General features: G+C 38.7%; 1 pseudogene; it reads left to right on the top strand.

The window, feature by feature from the left end:
• Positions 1 to 9,118: 9,118 nt before the first annotated feature.
• On the top strand, positions 9,119 to 10,190 carry LOC122737245 (annotated as a pseudogene).
• Positions 10,191 to 14,068: the final 3,878 nt, after the last annotated feature.

Here is a 14,068-nt window from a genome sequence, read left to right as displayed (position 1 = left end):
TAAAATCCTAAGGCTTTGTGGAAGCAACACCTTTAGAACTCATAATAGCTGTTTAGTGATTATATGCAGACCTACCAGGAATCAAGAGTTTGCTTCAAGGGCATTATGGGGATTTACAGAATTTCCAACATGGTTTGATAGTTGGAACATAAAACTGTGTTTCGAGGGTACCAAGCTTTGCTACGCTGCTTCTAGTCTTCCTCTTTCTCTGATACTCATGACCCTAAAATAAGGCTTTGGGTCAGAAGGAAGACAATAGAGAAGCTGCCCCTGACCACAGGAAGGAAGGGGGTGAAAAAGTAACTTCCTGAGTCTGGAAATTGTTTCCTATCTTATCTCCCCAGTTCATGGGCAGACAATATGTGCTCTTTGTCTCCCTAAGTACATCACCCCCTAGCTTCTGGATCACTTCTGACTTTCATCTTCACCTTCACCTTTATATGTAACAGGGGATGCACATGGCAACCAGGACAGCTTCTGGTCATTCACGTGTGCTAACTCGGGGCTTGGACCCTCTGGAGATGATGGACTCCCTGGCTGCTTCCAGCTGTGTGTAGGAAAGAATAACTGACCCCTCACTTACCTTTGTGATCCTGCACAAATCACACAATGATAATGGCTAGCATTTATATAGCATCTTAAGGTTTGCAAAGTGCTTTAGAACTATCATCTCATTTGATCCTCACAACCCCGTAAGGTAGGTGCTATTATTATCCCCCATTTACAGATGAGGAAATGGAGGCACAAAGAGGTTGTGAATTACCCAGGGTCACGCAGCTAGTAAGGATCTGAGGCTGTATTTGACCTCTAGTCTTCTTGATTACAAGACCAAGGCTCTATCCCTTGTTACACCTAGTTGCCCACTTCACCTTATTTGACCTCAGTTTCCTCTGTTAAAATAAGGAGGTTGGAGTAGAGGATTAATAATCTATGATCTTATGAAATAAATATCTAGAAACATGTTGAGGAATCACCCAAATTGCTGACTATTGGGTTGTTAGAAATATATATATATGAAATATCTATTACCTAGAAATGTATATATAAGAAATATATTAGCTATATATATATATATATTAGAAATACATATTAGCTATATATCATAGACATCTTTCATATTCAATTCAACAAACATGTACCTACTTTATATAAGGCACTGGCCTAGGTACTGGGGCTACAAAAACTTAAGAAAAAAACAATCTTTGTCCTCTGGAAATTTACTATGGAAGAATTAATTTGTTTTGGGCATTTTCTTGGTTTGGCCAAGGCATTTTTGTTCCTTTTGTAAACAAGGGAAGAATCAGACCGTGGACACACAAGCGAGTTTCACACCCATTTTTCCTCTCAAATGGAATATGGCCAGCCAATTTATAGTCTTGCAACTGGGTTCAGGAGACAAAGCAAAACTCTGCTATAGTACAGAGATGATAGATGAATAGGGTGGGGGTGGGAGGGGAGGCATGTAGCGCAAATGCAAATGCGAGGAGTGGGAAGTATAGAGTTAAGAAATTGATGGGGATATAGTTAGTGGGACACAACGTCCAAGTTGTGGTTGGAATAGGAAGTAGCACTGAGCCTTGAAGACTTTAGAAAGGCAGAGATAAGTAGGTCCAGGCTTAGGTACACTGTTAGTGTGAATGAATAGAGGTAGGAGACTGCATATAGAAGTTGGAAAATGACTAGTTTGGTTTGCTTAGAATCTTGTGTGTTGAGGAGATGAGAGAAATGATTACTAATAACTTATAATTTGGGAAGATCCAGAGTTCTCCCCTTCTTCTGAAGTGCTGATTTTTAAAAGTAAAAAGTTCAGTCTCTTGAAAGACATTACTGATTAATGAGATTGAATCAATTCTCGTCAATCTTGGTCAGACTCCACCCTATCTTACTAGGAATCTAATCTAAGGTGAGGAAGCCCATTGTGATCTACTCAGGTTGGGGTGGGGATAACTTCTTTGACTGGATTGCCCAAAGGAGTGTGGGTGGTCTGGGTACAGAAATAAGACACTCTCTCCAAGGGTGACATGATGTTACTCTCAGCCCCTCTTTTTAATATAGCCCACCTCCCATTATGTTAACCAATCAGAGTTGATTGACACTTCTCTTCCAAGGAGTGCTTATATAAGCCCTGAGCCCCCCTTGTCTGTCTTTGGTCTAAGAGAGAGAGACCACCAAATGATCACCCTTTTATTAATAATGTGCTGGCCTTATTAATAAAATGATTGAATTACCCAGAAACTATGTCTCTCCAATGTTTTAATTACCACAAGATTAATGTAAAGTAAGGCTGGAAAGGTAGTAGGAGCCATATTAGGAAGGCCTTAAATGCCGGACTAAGATACTATATTTTATCCTTCAGGCAATGGGGAACTACTGGAGGTGCCATTTTTTTTGGCAGGGGAGTAATCTGGTCAGACCTGTGCCTCACGAAGATGTATTTGGCAGCTACATGGAAGAGGGATTAGAGAGAAATGAGACTGGAGGAATGGAGACTAATTAGGAAGCTATATAGAATATTAAAAAAACTTCTACCCAAGATTTGAAACTTTCTGACTAGAACCAGTTCAGGCAAGACCCTGCTGAAGTAGCATTTCCTTTGTAAGGGTACATAAACTCTGTGATGAGATCATTAGAAAAGGGTAGATACTAAAACACAATCCCCTAAAGACTGGTGAATCTACCCAACATAACTAGGGAAACTAATCCAAGTGGTATAGAAATACCTGAACAAATTACCCAGAAATTGACTCTTCAGTGAAAACCAATTCAATCTCATCAGTGTTTAGCCTTCTTCACAAAGCTGACCTTTCCCTGAGGAAAGATAGTGAAAAGCAGTCTATTATGCCAGGTACAACAATCCAGCCACCAGAAGAAGTTATCCACAGGATGATCAGCTGAATGATGCCTAGACAGTTTACATATTTGGCAGAGGGGTGACAATTTCAATTGGCTTCTGGTGGGTAGTCAAATGAACAGCAACTGGAATTGTAGAGATTATGGTCTCAGAGGAAAAAAACAGAAGGCCGCAGGCAAGCATCCATTCACCCACCATTTTGATAAGCTACAGGATTATGGTTCCCAAACTGCCAATTCCATTCCTCCAGACCACTATCCTGCTTTGGGTCCCTTGTGTTTCTGTACAATTGGATTGGCTAGAACTGGGCAGACACAGGTGCTCTTCTCATTGCATGCAAGGGGAACAGTTGATCCTAGGCCTTTTGTCCTGATTATACAAACAAAACATCCTAGAATTAACATTGCATTTTAAATATTTCCCCCCCAAATTCCCCCATCTACCTCCCCAAACTGCTGTAGGCTACAAACTGGACTGTTCCAGTGACCCTCAAAGGAACCAGGAAGAGGCAGTTGAAGGCGATTCAATAACTGATCAATAAGACTTGGTGAGAATAGAAGTCCAATGAAAATCTGTTGCTCTCCTTTCTAACTAGGTTCTTAAATTAAAAAAAATTTAAAAACAAAATGAAACTATAAGTTTTATTCATTTCCTTAGGGATATGCATTTGTAGAACTCTCATTCTCTGTGGGGATTTTCTCATCTTGGTATTTTAACAGGAAAAATTTCCTTAGAATATGAGTTTTTAACCATTTTTGTGTGTTTAGTAAAGTCTATGAACCCCACCTCAGAATAATGTTTTTTAAATACTAAAAATAAAATACATAGGACTACCAAAAAAGCCAAACAAACCTAATTGTATTGAAATAGTTATCAAAATTTCAGGGGAGAAAGAACCCAAGCTCATGGACCCCTGTAGGAATCAAATACATTTATATGTACATGTATAGCCTTCTCAGTCAGATCAGGCACTGCCCACGTGGTATGATTTGAGAGCAACAAAAGGAAGTTTTTCTTCCCTCCCTCCCTCCCTCCCTCCTTCTTTCCTTCTTTCCTTCTCTCCTTCCCTCTTCCCCTCCCTCCCTCCCTCCCTCCTTCCTTCCTTCCTTCATTTTTTCCTTCCCTCCCTCTCCTTTTCTTATTTGCCAGGGTTCTCCAGTCTTTACTTCTTTAGTTTAGAGCATAGGAGCCCCTGTTAAAATACAAAATGTATTTTTCTCCAAACCAATATTACATGTTCACATTAAAGGGATGAGGCAGGGGTGATAATTCTAAAGGAGGAGGACACAAAGATTAATTACCTTTTGTCCAAGGATAGCTATGTGGGGCAGCGGTTAGAGTGGGAGAGTTGGATCCTAGATAGACCTAAATTCAAATTCTGCCTCAGACACTTACTTACTATGTGACCTTAGGCAAGTCTCTTAATCTCTGTCTGCCTAAAGTTTCCTCATCTGTAAAATTGGGATAATGATAGCACCTACCTCCCAGGGTTGTTGTAAGGATCAAATAAGATAACATTTTAAAGGGCTGAGCACAGTGCCTGGTGCATAGTAAGTGCTACATAAATGTTTATTATTTATTATTATTATTATTATTATTATTAGGAGGAGGAGGAGGAGGAGTTGTTCATTTGTTCAGTCACATCCCACTCTCTGTGACCCCGTGGACCATAGTACGCCAAGCCCTTCTATCTTCTACCATCTCCCAAAGTCTGTCCAAGCTCATGTTACCATCTCATCCTCTGCTGTCCCTTTCTCCTTTTGCCTTCAATGTTTCCCAGCATCAGGGTCTTTTCTGAGGAGTAGTAATAGTAGTATAAGCCAGTGGACATGCAGATCCAAGGTAAAGACTGAACTGAGGTTAACTTTTAGGCCACAGAGAATAGCTATTTTTCAAATCAGTCATTTAAAGTTCCTATTTGTAGTTCTATTACATAAAAGATAGTAATTTATGACCCCATGTCTTGTTGAGAACTGTGGTTCAATGAAAATATGGGCTGAGGGTAAGCCCTTGCTTGGAAAATATGACTCGTGTACTTCATGCATTTTTGAAATTCAAGTGAACAGTAGAATATTGGTAGGACCAATTAAGATTCACGTTGGAAGGAATTTTATTGTACATTAGGTAGTCCATCCCCCTCATTTTATACACGAGGAAACTGAGGCCAATATGTTAACTGACTCATCAAAAGTCATGGCTAATTATTGTTCACCTGATTCAACACAGAACTGATTGGAACAGACACTTTATTTTAAGCCAAGAGATAATTTTACTTGATAACAAAAGTCCAAGCATGACCCCCATTAATGAATAAGCTAATAATTTTTCCTGGTTATATAATTAGTCACAGTCTTTAGCCACTATTTATGTACACATACCATAGCATCACCTAGATTTGGGGCTGGAAGTAACCTTAAAGATCATCTAATTGAGCCATCTAATTTTATGGATGAGGAAACAGGGGCCCAGAGAGGTGGTGACTTGTCCAAGGTCACCCAGGGTAGTAAATAGCTGAGCTGACATGTGATCCTACATCCTCTGTCTCCAAATGCCACATTCTTCCCATTGCCACTTACCAATTAGAGCCAAGAAAGTGAGGTTACAGAAATACAAGTTTATGAAATATTTATCTGTCTGAGAAAATGATGTCTTTTTCTGTGATCTTTGCTTTCTCCTCTCCGATATGAATCGTTGGCATTTTATGACACTAAATTGACATTTTCAAATTTGTAGTTCAGTGAAGCCTCTTTGCACATTTTTGAAGAAATGCTTGGTTCTTAATGTTATGTGTGTTCAAGATGAATTTCTCCTAATGGCAAGAAGATCAAGAATCCCAGACACATAGGGCATTTCAAATAAGTTAATAATTAACAGCATCTTTTTTCCCCTTCAGAATGCATATATAAATAGAGGCAAAGTCATTTTCAAGTTTAAGTTGTTATAACCTTCAATGACATGAACTTGAATTTAGAATGCTTTCCTTTTGTTGCTATTATTGTTTTTAACTCTTTTTGGTATATTTAGAAGGAAGAATTTTTGCCATTCTCAACAGTGGTTATGATGTAAATTTACTTTCTAAAAATGATCACGTTTTAAAGGAAAATGTAGCTTTTTCAACTTATTATACCATTCTGCTACTTTTATCTGTATAGATAGGAACCATTTAGCTCAACCTGCTTGTGAAGAATAGTGCTATTTTATGATTTAGGAAATATGCAGTATATATCTAAAAGAATATAATGAAACACCCATATCCTAATGAGAAGGTGATTGTATATGAAAATACAGTTTTAGTAAACTAAATTATTCACATTTACACTGGTGGAATAATCTCAGGTTCCATTTCATTCGATGTTTTTGTTGTTGTTGTTGTTGTTTTGGGTTTTGGGGGGGTTTTTTTGGGCGAGGCAATTGGGGTTAAGTGACTTGCCCAGGGTCACACAGCTAGTAGTATCAAGTGTCTGAGGCTAGATTTGAACTCAGGTCCTCTTGACTCCAGGGCTGGTGCTCTATTTACTGTGCCACCTAGATGCCCCTACATTTCATTCAATGTTGATGTGTGAAGATGTGGATTTGGAAGTCAGGTAGATGGGTTCAAACCCCACTCAGATTCTTATTTGCTATGAAACCTTGGTTAAACAAGTCACTTAAACTTTCAGTACCTCAGTTTCTTCATCTGTGAAAAATGAGGAAGTTGGACTAGGTGGTTTCTAACATCCCTTCTAGCTCTAAATTTCTGTTCCTAAGATTCTCTCATTTCAAAAGGAATTCATAAAATGGCCTACCAATGCCTCAGTCCTCAGAAATGGGTAAAGAGGCAAAAGTTTGATTGGCAGTTCAGAGAGAACTTCCTTTGAACATTGTAGGGTTGTTTAAAGGCTTGTTGGTTATCATTTAGGATATGTAGAAGGACTGATAACTGTTTAGACAGCATGTTTTCCTTGCAAATTTGATGATTCTGACCCTATATTAGCAGAGCATATATGTTGAGCTATTTTTCCAATATGGTGATGAATATATGGTGAGCCACTTCCATAATGTTTTGCTCAATTACTCTTGTGATGAATCAGCATGAATTTACAAGATGGTTGGTTGTCTATCTGTGGCCTATGAGAGACACAAATAAGGGGAAACATGTACGACTACAGCTTCTTAAGCATTGTGCTTTCACCAACTGAATTCATTTGACTGAGCTGGGGCACTGTTATCCAGTGATGTAGGAGCAGAGGAGGGAGGGGGACAGTTGCCTTAGGCAACAGCACTGGGTACAAGGCAAATGGGTGGAGGAGAGCATAAGTTTTGGGGTATACCTTTTCTCTTTCCTCAAACATAGCCAAATGACCTTTCCTAAAGAATGAAGACTATTAACTCTAAATCTTATGAAAATGAATGTTGAAAACTACCTTTACATGTAACTGGAAAAAAAATAAAATAAATGGAAATTAAAAAGAAAAACCTAAATATTGATATGATGGCCTAATGCTTTTTGGTGTTTGGCACCAATAATATTGGACATGCTTCTGCCTGGTCCAGTTAACATGTGAGCATTCCTTCTTAGGATGATGACTTGATCAACAGCAAAGACTCAATCTGTACCATTTAGTGACCCTTTTCCCTCCCTCTTCTTGACTTTAGTCCTGAGGTATTCTAAAGACTAAAAATATCCATTACATTATTTGCCTTTCATGTAGATGGTTTTTAATAAATGTAGGTTGAATTGAATTGAATTACATTACTAAAATGAAATATCATGGAAGCAAAAGCCAAAACCATACATCAATAATGTTTTCCCCATTTAAGTGTAATCTGCATTATATTTTCTCCAGATCTTTCTCTTTTTTTGAATTTTTGAATTTTTATTTTCATTTCCAAATTTTTATCCTCTCTATCCCCTCTCCTCCACCTATTGAGAAGGCGAGTAATACAAACCCATTATATGTATGAAATTATGCAAAAACATTCCCACATTAATCATATTGGCGGGAAAAGGCAAGAAGAATCAAGAAAAAGGAAAAAATATGCTTCCATTTGCACTTATAGTCCACCAGTTTCCTATCTGGTAGTGGGTATCATTTTCCATCATGAGTCCTTTGGAATTGTCATTGATCATTGTATTGATCAGGGTAGCTAAGTCACAGTTCATTGTCATTAAAATATTGCTGTTACTGTATACATTGTTCTCCTAGTTTTGCTCACTTCACTTGCATCAGTTCATGTGAGTCTTGTTATGTTTTTCTTTTCTTTTTTTCCCCACATCTTCTCCAATGTTTATTATTTTCCCCAAAGAGTCCATTAAAAAGGGAAAAGGGGGACAGCTAGGTGGCACAGTGGATAAAGCACAGGCCCTGGATTCAGGAGGACCTGAGTTCAAATCCGGCCTCAGACACTTGACACTTACTAGCTGTGTGACCCTGGACAAGTCACTTAACCCTCATTGCCCCACAAAAAAAGGGGAGGGAAAGAACCTACAGGTACAAAAATATTTATAGCAGCTCTTTTAGCAGTGGCAAAGAATTGGAAATTGAGGGAATGCCCATCATTTGAGGAATAGCTAAAAAAGTTTGTGGTATATCAATGTAATGAAATACTATTGTGCTATAAGAAATGAGCAAGCAGATTTCAGAAAAACCTAGAAAGACTTAAATGGACTGAAGTGAGCAGAACCAAGAGAACATTGTATACAGTAACATTGTGTGAAGACCAACTATGATTTACTTAGCCCTTCTCAGAAATAGTGATTCAAGGCAATTCTAAAAGATTCATGATGAAAAATGCTAACCACATTCAGAGGAAGAACTATGGAGTACCTAATGCATATCAAAGAATACTATTTTCACTTTTTTTGGTTGCTTTGTTTTTTGATTTTCACTTTTGTTCTGATTTTTCTTTTACAACATGACTAATGTGAAAATATGTTTAACATGACTGCACATATATAATCTTTATCAGATTGCTTGCCATCTTGGGCAGGGGAAAGGGAAGGCAGAGAGGGAGAAAAATTTAGAACTCAAAATCTTATGAAAGTTGAATGTTGGAAGCAAACTATCTTTGCATGTAATTGGAAAAAATAAAATACTATTTACCAAAAAAAGGAAGAGATAATCATTAGAATTGTACAAGTGGAAATTAATGAGACACCAAAAAAAAAAAAGAAAAAGAAAAAAAGAAAAAGTGAAATATCTCATTAGAAAAACAACTGGGAGACAGGAACACCCCCGCCCCGGGAGAGAGCAGACCAAACAGACGGACGGAACACAAAAGATCATCATGAGACTGCCACCAGTGTTTGACAAGCCTAAGGTAGAACTTCATGTCCATCTAGATGGAACCATCAAGCCTGAGACCATCTTGCACCATGCCGAGAAGAGAGGAATCCCGCTTCCTGCCAACACAGTGGAGGGACTCTGGGACATCATTGGCATGGACAAGCCCCTAAGCCTCCCCAAGTTCTTGGCCAAGTTTGACTACTACATGCTGGCCATTGCGGGTGATGGGGAGGCCATCAATCAAATAGCCTATGAGTTTGTGGAGATGAAAGCCCAGGAAGGGGAGGTGAGGTATAGCCCCCACCACCTGGCCAACTCCAAGGTGGAGCCCATTCCGTGGAATCAGGCTGAAGGTGACCTCACTCCTGATGAAGTCGTGTTTCTCAACATCCAGGGCTTACAGGAGGGCAAGTGAGACTTTCCTGTCAAAGTTTATTCAATGCTGCATGTGCCACATGCCAACTTGGTTCCTGGAGGTGGTGGAACTCTGTAAGAAGTATTGCCAGCAGACAGTGGTGGCCATCGACCTGGCTGGAGATCAGATCATTGAGGATAGCACCCTCTTCCCTTGGCATGTCCAAGCTTATGAGGAGGCTGTGAAAAGTAGCATTCATCGGACAGTTCTTGTGGGAAAAGTGGGGCCTGCCAAGGTTGTACAACAGGCAGTGGGTATTCTCCATTCTGAAAGGATAGGCCATGGCTACCACACTGTGGAAGATACCACCTTGTATGAGAAGTTGCTGAATGAGAACATGCACTTTGAGGTTTGCCCCTGGTCCAGCTATCTCACAGGAGCCTGGAAACCGGGCACAGAGCATGCAGTCATACGGTTTAAAAATGATAAGGCTAACTACTCACTTAACACAGATGACCCCCTCGTCTTCAAGTCTACCATTGACACAGTATACCCCATGGTCAAAACACAAATGGACTTCACTGAGGATGAGTTTATAAGATTGAATATCAATGCAACCAAGTCCAGCTTCCTTCCAGAAAATGAGAAGAAGGAACTCCTTGACCAGCTGTACAAGGCCTATTAGATACCATAGCCAATCTCTGAAGGGTTGGAATGATGATATCTCCAACAGCAAAAGAAAAAAACTACTGACCCCAGAATGCATCAGGAGCCACCATATACTCAGGAACCAGAATAAGCTTCCTTCCCAGTAGAGTGGAACTAGAATAATCTTGTCTATTTTCTTTCATGGGACAATCTTGATTAGCAAATCAACTCTTTTCCTGTTGTACATACAGCTAGCTGTGTATCAATATACCTCAATGCTGAAACATTTACCTTGTATAGACAGCTCATGAACCACAAGACTCAGAGCTTGTGCTTATATAACATTTAAAAATAATTTTGCTGAGATTGACCTACTTGCAGGGGCTCAATCTGAGGCGCCTCTGAAGAAGTGATCCCAAGGGTCTGTTGGCTGCTGAGGGGGTGGCAGTGCTCAATCAATACACTAAGCAATCCAGAAAAAAAAGAAAAACAACTGACCTTCTAGTGTCTCTGGTTTTAAGCCTTCCCCTTCATTTGGAGCTCCAGGTCAGTTTCCTTCTCAAGTTTTTCTGAAACCATCCTGCTCATCATTTCTTACAGCACAATAGTATCCCATCACAATCATATACCACAACTTATTCAGCCATTCCCCAATTGATGGTCATCCCTTTAGTTCTCTAACAATTGGAATGATGCCACCTGCTGGAGACTTACTGTAGAAAAGCTCCGTTATGAGGTGAAGGTCTCTGAGGGCAAGACCATGTGTCTTTTCTTTGGTGTCAGGAAGTGACGTTGGCTTGTGGGAGGAGGAAGGGGGAGCCTGGTGCTCTGACTCGCTCTCTTTCTTGTGGACTCTGGTGGAGAGCAGAGCTAGGAATGCTCTCTCCCTTTAATATATAGTTGAAGCACATGGCCTGGTTTTCTGGCCCACCTCAATCTCCCCCACCCTTTCCCCTACCTGTACCTATCCTTTAATCCTGTCTTTTTTTTGTTTTGGCTTTTGAAAAGCCCTTTACAGTTCCCAATACTTTGTCACCACAAAAATTGTTGTTATAAATATTTTTGTATGTGTGCATCCTTTTCCTTTATCTTTGATCTCTCTGAGATACAGACCTAGTAGTAGTATTTCTGGTGAAAGGATATGCAATTTTATAGCTCTTTGGGAATAGTTCCAAATTATTCTCCAGAATGGTTGGACCAGGTCACAACTCCACCAAAAATGAATTAGTGCCCCAATTTTCCCACATCCTTCCCAATATTTGTCATTTTCATCTTCTGTCATGTTAGCCAATCTGACAGGTATGAGGTGACAACTCAGAGTCTCTTTATTTCTCTTCACTTTCTTCTACTGTCAAATGAGGGGTTAGACAAAATGATTTCAAAGGGTCCCTTTACTGAGCTTTGTGTCCTTTTAGTGATGTCTTCATTTATATTGTTTTAGATATTGTATAGCTTGATCTTTTAGTTTTGCTTTCTTTATCATGCATTATTTCATATAAGTCTTCCTATATATTAAAAACCACAATTTGTTCCTCTGTTCCACAAATACTGGGCACATAGTTGGTTTCTAGCTTTTTGCTATTGCGAATAATAATATCACTAATATTTTGGTACATGGGTTCTTTGTTTCTGTCATTGACCTCCTTGGGTTCAAACCTAGTAGTAGATCATCACCACCACCATCACCACAATCATCTTTCCTTGAATGGTTTAACCAATTTCATAGTTTTACCATCAACAAATTGCATACTTTTCTTTCCAGAGCCCCTCCAATATTGAATTCTTTCATCTTCTACTATCTCTGCTAATCTGATATAGAAAGTTTTCTAAGAACTCTTTTAATCTTACTTTCTCTGATTATTAGTGATTTGGAACTGTTTTTCAGATATTTTTTGGATATAATCTCTTTTTGAACTTGTAAGGAAAAAAGGGAGGCAGCTAGGTAGCACAGTGGATAAAACACTGGCCCTGGATTCAGAAGGACCTGAGTTCAAATCTAGACTCAGACACTTGACACTAACTGTGTGACCCTGGGCAAGTCACTTAACCCTCATTTCCCCACCAAAAACAACAACAACAACATGTAAGGAACTTCAGAATGAATCTTGCCCAAGTCTCACAATTTACTAATAAGGAATGGAAACTTAGAAAGGGGAAGGAAAGAGAATAAGCATTTGTTAGGCACTTACTATGTGCCAAATACTGTGCTAAGTGCTTTAGAAATACTATTTCATTTGGAAGCTAAACGACTTGTTCTGTGTCATTCTGTTCATTGATAACTATAGAAATTATGTGGCATGAAGATGTAATCTTACCAGGACAGTTAAGATTACATCTTCACTAAAACTGAATAAGTAGAAGATGGCCACATGCTCAGATGCAAAGAATCTCAGATTCCCTGCAAACACTCTATCTCGGCTTAGAGATCTACAAATCTACCAATCGATAAAAAGAATCACTGTGAGAGTATACCTTCAAGGAAGGAAGCCAAAGAGGGATTCTGGGAGTCCTACAGAGATAATATATCTGAAAAAAATTCTGTCCAACTTAAAAAAAATACATTCTTAATAGATGTTTTAAAAATACAAGTTAAAATAAATTTTTATTGAATTGAGGATTTCTAATTATTGTAGATAAAGAGATAAAAGTTTGGTGGATAATTTGAAATAGAATTGCAGGTACTAAGAGAAACATGGAAGGATACACATATCTTGGGATACATTGTTTATATCTTAATTTTTTACTGCATTAAATTAATTTGTATGAAAGTCCTTAAATTTTATAGAATTAAACTTATTTAATCTAAATTTTTAAAAAAGATGATATCTTCATGGCAGATGGTTTCTGTTGTTTTCTGATCTCCAGTACAGTATTCTTTTCAATGCCTGTCCTTTGGTTACTGACAAAATGGGGAAAAGACTTAGGACATTACAATATTAAATCTTCCCCTCTCACCTGTTCTCTTTCCCTTCTCCTTCCTACCCCCAATACATACTGTAAAAATCACATCATAAGGGGGCAGCTAGTTGGCACAGTGGATAAAGCTCCAGCCCTGGATTCAGGAGGACGTGAGTTCAAGTTCAGCCTCAGACGCTTGACACTAGCTGTGTGACCCTGGGCAAGTCATTTAACCCTCATTGTCCTGCAAAAAAAAAAAAAGAAAAGAAAAAAAATTATCATGCAGAAAGGTTTTTATGGGAAAAGGGGGAAAGGGAGGTGTTGCTAAGCAGATGATTGTTTTGAGAACATTAATAGTAATAACAATGATAGCTAGTACTTATATATTATTAATAGCTTAATGTTTACAAAACAATTTATGAATATCATCTCATTTTATCCTCCTAACAAACATGGGAGGTAGTTACTATTATTATCTCCATTTTACAGATGAGGAAGCTGAGGTAGACAGGTTAAATGACTTTCCCAGGGTCACACAGCTAGTGTCAGAAACAGGATTCAAATTAAGGTCTTCCTGACTCCAGGCCCAGTATACTATTCATGATACCACCTAGCTGCCTCATTAAAAAAAAAAAAATCACCTTTTTCCCTCCAACTCATAAACATACATACATCTGGAATATTTTCTTTCAGCATTTGAAGTGTAATTCATAACCCATGTAAAAGTTGTGCGTTCTGGACAGATTATATCTTTTTTTTTTTTTTTTGGTGAGGCAATTGGGATTAAGTGACTTGTCCAAGGTCACACAGCTAGTGTCAAGTGTCTGAGGCCGGATTTGAACTCAGGTACTCCTGACTCCAGGGCCAGTGCTCTATCCACTGTGCCACCTAGCTGCCCCCAGATTATATCTTCATGCCAGACAATTATACAATTATTCTCAAATAAGTCATCCAGAAAGAAGAGGTCTAAGGGCTATTGGGTTTCTTAGAGATGGGTAAGCATTAAAGGCTTTTATTAAAGAGAGAAATTATAAATCCATTTCCATTTTA

This window comes from Dromiciops gliroides, chromosome 1 (genome assembly GCF_019393635.1).
Source record: "Dromiciops gliroides isolate mDroGli1 chromosome 1, mDroGli1.pri, whole genome shotgun sequence".
NCBI lineage: Eukaryota > Metazoa > Chordata > Mammalia > Microbiotheria > Microbiotheriidae > Dromiciops > Dromiciops gliroides.
The sequence above is the reverse complement of the archived record's forward strand: the minus strand, read 5'-3'. Positions and strand labels throughout refer to the sequence as shown.